Source organism: Phascolarctos cinereus, unplaced genomic scaffold (genome assembly GCF_003287225.1).
Source record: "Phascolarctos cinereus isolate Bilbo 61053 unplaced genomic scaffold, phaCin_HiC Scaffold_4;HRSCAF=312, whole genome shotgun sequence".
In the NCBI taxonomy this organism is placed as follows: domain Eukaryota; kingdom Metazoa; phylum Chordata; class Mammalia; order Diprotodontia; family Phascolarctidae; genus Phascolarctos; species Phascolarctos cinereus.
Genome location: NW_027555847.1, coordinates 408,252,358 through 408,264,124, shown reverse-complemented (window position 1 = coordinate 408,264,124; position 11,767 = coordinate 408,252,358). Strand labels below are relative to the sequence as shown.

The 11,767-nt window shown below is 36.2% G+C and overlaps 1 pseudogene; it reads left to right on the top strand.

Moving 5' to 3' along the window:
- Positions 1-254: 254 nt before the first annotated feature.
- On the top strand, positions 255-1,174 carry LOC110220424 (taste receptor type 2 member 1-like; annotated as a pseudogene).
- Positions 1,175-11,767: the final 10,593 nt, after the last annotated feature.

Below are 11,767 nucleotides of genomic sequence, written 5' to 3'. Positions count from 1 at the left end.
TAAACGTTGGTCATTCTGGGCTTGATTTATTTGAATCTTTATGGACAAAACTGAGAACACAAATGGAAAGCATATTTCATTTATTATATCATATTGCCTTTATTCATGAGATGAGTGAGCTTCCTTTTAGGTAGGATAGTGCAAAATTTTTTTTAAGTCTTTGGTTTGTTAAGATAGGAAGAAGATAAATAAGCAGATATAAACTTTTTTTCAAATCCATCAGGAGATAACTGAAGGAAAGCAATTCTCTATTCTTACTTGTCCAACTCATTTTTGGAATAGCCCAATTTCTTGCGGGAATTATGGTAAATGGTATTATTTTAATAGTGAGTGGCCTTGAGTATATTAGGAAGAAAAGAGTGACTGCATACGACCTCCTTCTGACCAGTCTGGGATTCTGCAGAATTTTTTTGCAAGCATTAATATTTGTGAGCAATCTGATGTTTTTCTTGACAGTAGAGTTATGTATGGACCATGATGTCTTTATATTTTTCCTTTTCTTAAGTGAAGTCAATCTTTGGCTTTCTACCTTCCTTTGTGTCTCCTACTGTGTGAAGATTGCCAACATTGTCCACCCCTTCTTCTGCTGGTTGAAGATGAGGATCTCTAGGCTTGTGCCATGGTGGATTCTGGTGTCATTACTAATTTCATCTGCCATTTCTATATGACAGAGCCTATTGTATTCGACAAGGGCCAAAAAAGAGCTAAGAAGAATTTTGGCAGGAAATATCACTACCCAAGTTCTTTTTCAGTATATACTTCCAACTCCAAATCTTGTTGTGGGTTTGGCAATGCCATTATGAATGTTCAGTGTTGCATCATTTTTGCTGATCTGTTCTCTGTGTAGACACACTGAACAGATGAGAAACATGGCAACTGGATCCAGAGACCAAAGCACCGAAGCCCATATCCATGCCATCAAATTGATATTCTCCTTTCTTGTCCTCTATACCTCCTATTATGTTGGGGTACTGCTATCATTTTCTAGATTTCCCAAAGAGAGAGACTTCTTCTTGTTTCTTTTGTTCTCAGTGGCTCCCTTATTCCCCTCTGGACACTCCATCATCTTAATTCTAGGAAATTTAAAGCTGAAGCATTATACAAGAAGTTTCTGCTTTCTGCTAAGTTTTTTCTGGGAGGAGGCTCAGCACTAGACTCTACACAGACCCAATAAAGCAAGCTGTTTCTAAACCTGCATCACTTTATTGTAGGTGTAACTTATCAGTATGATTTGCTCTTAGGTTTAAAAATAAAGCAAATTCATGACAATGTCACCCTTCTGGAATATTCAATTGATTATCAGGATAACTTGTTTATTTAGAAGGTCAGGACTCCTCTGCATGGTAATACTGAAGTCCAGGTAAAGACTGTTTCTCCTGTTGTTTCAAGGACTGGCTGCAAATTTGCTCTCCTCTGGTATATCTGTGTTTTGGGAAACCCTCAAAACAGTCCGAAAGGTCACAGGAAAAGAAGGCAATTCCTTCCCTTGTCACTAGAGGGAAGGTGAGGACAAGTTTGACTTTTATCCCCACTTGTCAGACTGAGTTCTCAAATGCTGCAGTTATGTGACCCATCAACTACTAAAATGCACAAACATAAGAAGAAAGAAGATTTGCGAATCCAAGGTTCGGATAAGTTTGCCTTAATTGGCTAGATAAAAAAGGTGATGTTACAAAGGTATTCCAGGTTGCATTCGTCCACATAGCTATGGAACTCTGTTTCTTGGAGGTAGCAATTTTCGAACATGTTGTTTTCCCAGAGGCAGAAGAATCACAAGTGGGCAGGGGCTGAGGATGTTTCCTTCTGTTAATAGTAAGAAATTAATTTTCAATTCATTTAGATGAATTTGGTATTAAGATGTATATTTATAAAAAATTATTTCTTTTTTTTTTCTTCTAGGGTAAACGTATTCAACACACAATTTTATCAATTTAGGCTACAGTTTTCTGGGGGGAGAGGAATGGTTGGGTTTTAGGAGCATAAGGGAATTTGTATGGGTTAGGAATTCCTGATCATTACATATGCTCTAGATTTTAGTATCTTTTTGTCCAGTGTTCTAACCCTTAGGTTGTATATATCAAGCAGCAATAAACTCATAGAGTAGGGGTTCTTAACTTGAAGTCTCCATGTGAACTTGTTTTAAAAATGTTTTAATAATTATTCCTGATATAATTAGTTTCCTTTGTAATCATATGTATTTTATTTAGTTCTTTGAAAAACATCACTCCAGGAAGAGTTTAATAGAGTTCACCAGACTTCCAAAGGGGTACATTGTGCCAAAAATGTAAAAAAAAAAATCTTCCACAGAGGGATTTCCTTCCCTGGTTTATTCAGGAGGAGGTAAAGGAGCATTTTCTTTTTTGGGGAAATCAAATAACTATTCATTGCCTTCTGGGCTTTTGCTTTTCACAGGCTTTGTAAAGTGGGTTGGACAAAGGCCTTAAACTCTCTGCTATTATACTTTACTGTACTTCTCTTAGAAGGTGCCAGTCAACAAGCATTTATTAAGCACCTACTATGTGCTAGTCACTGTGCAAGGTTTTAGTGATATGAAGACCCAGATATGGAATGGTCCCTCCCTTTAAAGATGTTACATTGTAAATGTAGAAAGTGCCTGGAGCTTACAAGTTTTGTAGCCTGAGGAGGCAAGGATGACTATATTCTGGAGTTAAGTGCAATTCATTGGCTCTGCAACAGGGCCTGGGAGGAGACATGGATGGTTTCCTCTCACCTTTTTACCTCTGTGTGGTCAAGAAAGGTGATTGGGGGTATATATGCCCAGTTGGACGGTAAAGTGTATATGAAGTAATATCTAGCTAGAGAAGTAACCCTTCAACAAGCAAATGTAATGTAATTATAGAGCCAGTTAAGTTTTTTAACTGTATAAAGTGAAATGTTTGCTTCATTAATTGTAATAAAAGGGATGACGTATGAGAGTCCTTAGGTACAGTGGAAAAAGTACTGCATAGTAATATAGATTTAGAGCTGGGATATCCTTAAACACCATCTAGTTTTTCACACACCCATTTTACAGATGGAGAGATTGAAGCCCAGAGAAATGAGGTGGCTTGTGTAAAGTCACACAAGTAAAATGTGATAGAGGCATTATTTGAACCCAAGTCCACTGATAGTAAAGCCAATCAGGGGACGTAGACTTTAAACCTGAACCTGCTCTCACCTATCAGTGTACCTTGGGCAAGCTTACCTTCTCCTGTTTCTTCATCTAGTGCTACCAGCACTACCTTGACTGCTGGGAGTGAGCTGCTCCAATTGTGAATACAAATGTACCTTGGGCAACTAGGTGGTATAGGGCTTTTATGTTATATAGAAATATATACTATATACTACACAATATAGCTATATTTGAATACCATCTGAGCCTGGAATCAGGAAGACCTGTGTTCAAATCCAGTCTTAGACACTTATTAGCTGTGTGACTCTGCTTGTCTCAGTTTTCTCATCTGTAAAATGAACTGGAGAATAAAATGGCAAACCATTCCGGTATCTTTGCCAAGAAAACCCCAAACAGGGTCACAACTGTTTGGACGCGACTGAAATAACTGAACAACAACTATACAAATGTACCTAACCCACTACACCTCACTCACTTTAGACTGTATTTGACATCCTGTTTAGCCATCTACCTGAATACTTGAACCTGATATGGAATCTTACTATGTCTTTCATTCCCTTGATACTTTTGTCTGCCACTTACCCCTTCATCTCCCTGCATCTTCTGCCTCAAAGCAATACTACCTTTGATACTGGAAAGGGTGTCACAATCAACTACTCTGTGATTTCCCATGCCACCCTTTTGACTTGCTGGGTCAGGGGTGGGAAACCTGTGGCCTTGAAGCCACATGTGGCCCTCTCTTTCCTCAAGTGAATCCAAACTTCACAGAACAAATGGTTTTAGTAAAAGGATTTGTTCTGTAAAATTTGAACTCAGTTGAGAAGATGTGGGAAAATTAGAACATTAATGCATTTTTTTGTGTGAGACAATTGGAGTTAAGTGACTTGCCCAGAGTCACACAGCTAGATGTGTTATGGTGTTTCTGTCTGAGGCCAGATTTGAACTCAGGTCCTCCTGACTCCAGGGCCAGTGCTCTATCCACTCTGCCACCTAGCTGCACCTTTTTTAAATTAAAAATAATTTTTGAACATTGATGCATTGTTGGTGGAGTTTTGAACTGATCCAACTATTTTGGAGAGCAATTTGGAACTATGCCCCAAAGGCTATAAAAATGTGTACATCCTCTGACCTAGCAACACCAGTTCTAGTGCTGCATCACAAAGAGATCATAAAAATGTGAAAAGGATCCACATGTACAAAAATATTTGTAGCAGCTCTTTTTGTGGTGGCCAAGAATTAAAAATTGAAGGGTTACCCATCAATTGAGGAATGGCTGAACAAGTTGTGATATAGGAATGTAATGGAATGGGAATGTTCCATAAGAAATGATGAGCAGACAGATTTCACAAAAACCTGGAAAGACTCATATGGACTGATGTTAAGTGAAGTGAGCAGAACCAGGCGAACATTGTAAACAGTAACAGCAACGTTGTGAGATGACTGACTTTGATAGACTTAGTCATCAGAAATGCAAGGTTCTAAGATATCTCCAAAGATCTCATGTTGAAAAATGCTATCCACACCCAAAGAAAGAACTATGGAGTTTGAATGCAGATCGAAGCATACTATTTGCTTTTTTTTTTCTCTTTTCTTTGCTTTGTTTCTTCTTGTGGTTCCTTGTATTGATTCAAATTCTTCTTCAGAACATGACTAATGTGAAAATAGGAACATATATACAGAGCCTGTATCTGATTGTATACCAAGTTGGAGAGGGAGGGAGGGGGAGAAAATTTAAAACTCAAAAGCTTATTGAACTTGGAGTGACTTTAAGTGATAGGGGAAGATAGAAGGGCCTGGCCTGCTATACTCCATGGGGTTACAAGCAATCAAACATGACTGAAGAAATTCCCCCATGTTAGACAAATGGGATGAGAAATGGTTCTTTGGCTATTTTTCTATCTGATAAGAGGACCTAAATAGTCTGTGACCAGATAGGAAAGAACCCAAACTAAATTTTGGCCCCACCTCAGTTCTATCTTTGCTCAGGAGGAGTAGTGGCATCTCTTTCATGAAAGGTATTCAAATAAATGACCACATTTCAGAGATATAGAAAAAGGAATTCCTTTTAAGGTGTGGGTTGGAAAAGAATAGTGCCCTCTAAGGAAGACTTAAGATTATTGACATTTTGCTTCCCCAGAACTTTGCTGTGAATTGTGTGTGCAAATGTGCTTGCCTAAGGTTACACAGGTGGTAAGTAGAAGACAGACTCAAACGAAGCACAAAGATGTAGCTTTAATAAGTGATTCTGTTACTTACTACCTGTGTGACCTTAGCTGAGTCACCTTACTTCTCTAAGCTTCAGTTTGCTTCACTGCAAAATGCAGATGAGAGGGGACAAACTTGCTGCACACAAGCTGGTGCTTGTGATATTCCCCAGTGTGGCAGAAACCAAAAAAATTGTGATTGAGAGATATTTAATGAAATAAATAAAAACACAATAAAACATGGTATTTTGTGTTTTTTCTAAGCAAATATGGGCCCCACAAGGATCCCTTTCTCTTTGAGTTTGATACCATTGGGTTAGATGATCTCAAATCTACCTTCCAGAGGTAAATCTCATGATTCTATGATTATGATCATTTTATACCATCAGAAAGATACTATTTCCTCTCAGAATTTTTTGACCATACCAAACACGTCATCTTTAATGTCTAGGAAGGAGGTGAACTTGAAATCAGGAGACCTACCTTAATTTCAATACACTAACTACGTGACTGGAGAAATCATCCAAGATCTGGTTAGTATCTGTATGACCTAGGACAAATCATTTCACTTCTTTAGGCCTCATTTTCCTCAATTGTAAAGAGAAGAGATTAGCTTTGTTGCCCATCCTAGCTATGTCTATGATGTTCTGACACTATGATTTCACCTCTCTGGAACTCATTTTCCTCATTTATAGAATGAGTGTGTTGGATTAGAAATTCTTTAGTGTCTCTTCTAATCTGGTGATTCAATGATTTAATATCTTTTCAGCTTCCTCCTGCCATAGTAATACAAAAGCGTCTTTGGGCTTAGCATGAAGAAAGAAACTGGAACAATCTGAATTAAGAAAAATTTCCTAAAGATTGTGATGAAAGGAATCTGGAGCTGGAAGGGACCTTATTCATCTTCCAAAGCCTCTCATTTGATGGATGAGGACACTGAACCCCAGAGAGATTAAATTATTTGTGTAAAGCCACAAAGGGAGTAAATAACAGTGTTGGGATTTGAATCCAGGTCTTTTGCTTCCAAATTCAATGGTCTTTCAAATTGGGTCAGTTGACTTAGGACTATGACTGTTTTGGTATACTGAGATGAATTTTTTTTTTCTATTTCCTTGGGAATGTGGGGAAGGGAAACTAATGCTTTAACCTGTATTACTTAAAACCTGTATTTTTAAAATGTTGGTGTTTGAGACATTTATTCTTTTTTTCCTCTCAAGTCATGAAGCCCCTTATTATTTCCTAGAGTCATTTTATCACATAACAATTAAATTTTTTTTCTTTGTGTGCTTCCAGTCTTCGCAATGCAAAATGGAGAAGGTTGTCATTTATACTTTCCACTTGTTACTGGGAGGAGAGGAGGAAAGCTTATCTTAATTGTCATTCCTGAATTGGGGTTAATTTTGTTAGAGTCTGCCCTGTGAACTGCCTTGATTGAGGATTTGTTGAAGAAACTAACTTCTTGACTGTTTCTTTTATCTGATTTGTAGCTGCAAAGGAAAGAAAAACTAGACTCCTCTTATAGCAGGTAGTACTGATTCAGAGAAAAGGAACTCATTTTTAAAAACATTTATAGCAATAAGATTATAACAAAACTTAAAAATATATTCCTAAAAGTGGTTTTTCATTTCACTTTAACTTCTTTGCTGTGCATCAGCAAATTAGTCTTACGTTAAATATCCTTTATTACCTTCACCAGTTTCAAATTGAAGCATTGTTTATCTACCAGCACATGTCATTCTACCTTTTCTATGATACAGGTATGAAATGGTTGGTTCTTTGTTACTGGAACATTTGTGATTCAGTTACTAGAAGTGTAAGTAAAATTATTTTAGTTCTTTTCTTCACTTATTTATTTATTTTTAACAATTTTTATAAAAATTGAATTCCAAATTCTCTCCTTTCCTCAATTTTTCCTCCCACCCATTAGGAAGGCAAGCAATATGATATAAATTATACATTTGAAATAATAGAAAACCTACTTCCATATTAGCTGTGTCACCAAAATAAAAGCAGGAAAAAAAGAAAATTTTAAAAAATGTACTTTAGCTTGTATTCTTACTTCGTTAGTTCTCTCTGTAGAGATTATTTTTCATCATGAGTTGTTTATAGTTTTCTTGGATCATTGTGTTGAACAGACTGGTAAATAACAGTGTTGGGATTTGAATTCAGGTCTTTCACAGTTGATCACCATTAGAGTACTGACGTAACACTGAATTCCTGATTCTGCTCACCTCACTGAACCAATTCATATAGATTTTTCCAGGTTTTTCTGAGAAGATCCCTTTTCTCATTTCTTATAACACAATAATATTCCTCCCCAATTATATGCCACAACTCCTTCAGCCATTCCCCAAATTGACTAGCATTTCCTTAATTTCCAATTCTTTTCCATCACAGAAAGAGCTGCTATAAATATTTTTGTACATATAGGTCCCTTTTCCTTTTTCTTTGATCTCTTTGGTATAGAAACCTAGCAGTGGTATTGCTGAGTCAAAGAATATGTACAGTTTTATAGCCCTTTGGTTATAGTTCCAAATGGTTCTCTGGAATGATGAAATCCGTTTGTGATTCCATCAATACTATATTAGAGTCTTTATTTTTTCACCTCCCCTCCAGCATTTGTCATTTTCCTTTTCTGTCATATTGTCTAATCTGAAAGGTATAAGGAAATGCCTGAGAGTTATTTTTAATTTGCATTTGTCTAATCAATAGTGATTTAGACCATTCTTCATGTGACTATATATAGCTTCTTGACTATTTGTCAATTAGGGAATGGTTCTTATTTTTATAAATTTGACTTAGTTCCCTATGTATTTGAGAAATAAGTGCTTTATCAGAGAAGCTTTCTGTAAAAATTTTTGCTACCCAAAGCCTGTAGTACCTTTTAGCCAAATGTAGTTTTATTCATTATCTCTTCTTAATTAAATATATTTTTGTTTTTATTTTGCCAGAGATCCTGATTGCTACTTCTAATTTTTTTTTTCATTTTTAACCCTAGCTGAAGCATAAGAGGTTTCACTCTAGTCCCTTATTTCAACTCTGTGTCTTTCAGCTTCAGGTGTGTTTCTTGTAAACAATGTATTTTTAGATTCTGATTTCTGATGCAGTCTTCTGTCTTCTTCCATTTTATGAGTTAATCCCATTTGTATTCACAGTCACTATTAGTGTGTACTATTTCCCTCTATATTATATACTTCTATTTATCCTTTTCTCTTCCTTTTTACTCTGTCCCTCCCCAAAAGTCTGTTTGGCTTTGCACCATTGCTTCTCTGATTCTACCCTTTTTTTTGGGGCCAGGTGTGAGACAATCCAGGTAAGTGACTTGCACAGGGTCACACTGCTAGTGTCAAGTATCTGAGACTGGGTTTGTAGTGAAGTCCTCCTGACTTTAGGGCTACTGCTCTATCCACTGGACCACCTAGCTGCCCCAACCTCTTTTTCATAACCCTTTCCCCCCACCCCCATTTTTACTCTTAACCAACTAATCTCACATTATGATTTTATGCAATAAGAATAATTATCATGCTGAGTGGCTTATTAGGAATGCAAATATTAGAAGTCTTCAGTTCACATAATTAGAATCCTAGTATCTCAGAGTCTTAGAGTTGGAAAAGAGCTTACAGGCAATCAAGTTTAACTGTATTTTGAAAGCATCACCTTTTCAAGTGAGAATACCCTTAAAGGCCTCTGGTGGGGGATGGGAAGACTACCATTTCCTGGGACAGTCCATTTTGAAGACCTCTTGTAAGATAGCTCTCTTTGCTGAGGAATTTATCCTAAGTTTATCTCTTTGTAGTTATAGGCCATAGTTCCTAGTTTCATCTAGGCCTGGTGAAGCATAATAGGTCTAACCTTTTTTCTACATTATCATCCTTAAATACTGGAAGACAGTTATCAGTACCTCACTCCCCACCCAGCCTCCATAGCCAGTCTAAACATGGCCAGTTCCTTTAAACAATACTCATATGATATGGAATCAAGGCTTTCTTTTCACTATAATGTTTTCTATATACTTTTTACTTTTCTGATAAACAAAATGTACAACCAAAAGAAGAAAACAAAGTCAAAACTCCTAAATCCAAAGCCTCTAAGAAAAATATGATTTTTTAAGATCATTTTAACAAATTTCACAAGATGAGTTGCTTGCCCTATCAATGAGGGTGACTGGTGAGGAAGGAAGAGAGAGAATTTAGAACTCAAAGTTTTTAAAACAAATGTTAAAAATTGTTTTTACATGCAAATGGAAATAAGATATACAGGCAATGGGGTATAGAAATCTATCCTGCCCTACAGGAAAATAGAAGGTGAAGGGAATAAGAGAAGGAAGGTGATAGAAAAGAGAGAAGATTAGGGCTAAGGGTTATTCAGAAAGCACACCATCTTGGGGTGGGAGAGAGGAGAACTAGGGAGAAAATTTGGAACTCAAAGTGAATGTAGAAGACTAAAAATAAATTATAAAAAAATGACTGTAGAAAACAATTCCTTAATAAATACAATTGTACAAATGGAGGGAAAATCCACTGAAGAAAAACACCTTCTTAAAAAGTAACATTGGCCAAATGGAAAAAGAGGTACGAATGTTAACTGAAAAAAAATTTCTTAAAAATTAGAATTGGAAAAGTAAAAGATAGTGACTCTATGAGACATTAGGAATGAGTCAAACAAAATTTTAAAAATTGAAAAGATAGAATAAAATGTAAAATACCTCATTGGAAATACAATTGACCTGGAAATGGACCCAGGAGGAATAATTTAAGAATTAGTGAAAAGCCAGAAAGCCATGACAAAAAAAGAGCCTGGACAGCATCTTTCAAGAAATTATCAAGGAAAACTTCCCTGAACTGCTAGAACCAGAGGGTAAAATAGTCATTTAAAGAATCCACTGATCACTTCCTGAAAGAGATTCCAAAATGAAAACTCCAAGGAATATTGTCGTGAAATTTCAGAATTATCAGGTGAAGGAGAAAATACTGCAAGTCGCCAGAGATAAACAGTTTAAATACCGTGGAACTACAGTCAGGATTATGCAGGACTTAGCACCTTCTACATTAAAGAATCAGAAGGCTTGTATTATGGTATTCTAAAAGGCAAAGAAGTTTGGATTACAACCAAGAATCAGTTACCCAGCAAAACTGAGCATAACCTTTCAGGGGGAAAAGATGGATATTCCATGAAATGGGGGACTTTCAATAATTCCCATTGGAAAAAAATGCAGAATAGGGAAAACTACATCACATAAAGAGGTACAAAGACCTATTACAGTAGAGAGAAAGAAGGGAGGGAGACAAGCATTGTTTGCACCTTACTCTCATTAGATTTAGCTGAGAGAGGGAACAACGTAAGTGTTAGTTGGTTATAGAAATCTATCTTACTCTATAGGGAAGGAGGAGGGAAATGGTGAAAGAAAAGCAAGGGGATGAATTGAAAAGGAGAGAAGAAGGGAGGAAAGAAGTAGTATAAGAAAAAGGAAAGAAAAGGTAGGGAGGCTGAATAGAATAGAGAACAGATTAAGGGAGGCAGTGGTCAGAAGTAAAACACTGATGAAGAGAGAAAGGCTTAAAGAAGAGAGAAAAGTATAAACAGGGAAGGAAATAGGGTGGAGAAAAAGACACATTTAGTAACTGTGAATGTGAATGAGATGAACTCTCCCATAAAACAGAAGTGGATAGCACAATGGATTAAAAATCATAAGCCTACAATATGTTGTTTACAAGAAACACGTGTGAAGAAGAGATCTACACACAGAGTCAAGGTAAAAGGTGGGACCAGAATATATTATGGTTCAGTTGAAGTAAAAAAAAAAGCAGGGGTAGCAATCTTAATCTCAGACAAAGCAAAAGCAAAAATAGATCTACTTTTAGATCTAAATATAATAAATATCTAAATAAATGGATCTAAAAAATAGGTCACTCTCTTTCATGAAGTTATTATTTCATGATTTGTTGTTTGACCCCCTCATTCTTTAGGATTAGATTTAGTTTCCAATTATAGCCTATTCTAATTCCTTCAATTTCTTTTTCTTCTCTAATTGCTAAAGTTAACATTTCTAGTACAATATTGAATAGGAGTGGTGATAATGGGCATTCTTGTTTTACCTCTGATTGTATTGTGAATGCTTCTAGTGTATCTCCATTACTTGTAATGCTTGCTGATGGTTTTAGAAAGATAATGCTTTTAAGTAAAGCTCCCTTTATTTCTATACTCTCTAATGCTTTTAATAGGAATGAGTGTTATATTTTCTCAAAAGCTTTTCAGCATCTATTCAGATAATCATATGATTTCTGTTAGATTTGCAGTTGATATGGTCAATTGAGCTGATAGTTTTCCTAACATTGAATCAACCGTGCATTTCTGGCATAAATCCCATCTGGTCATAGTGAATTATTCTGCTGATGAATTACTGTAATCTCTTTGTTAATATTTTATTTAA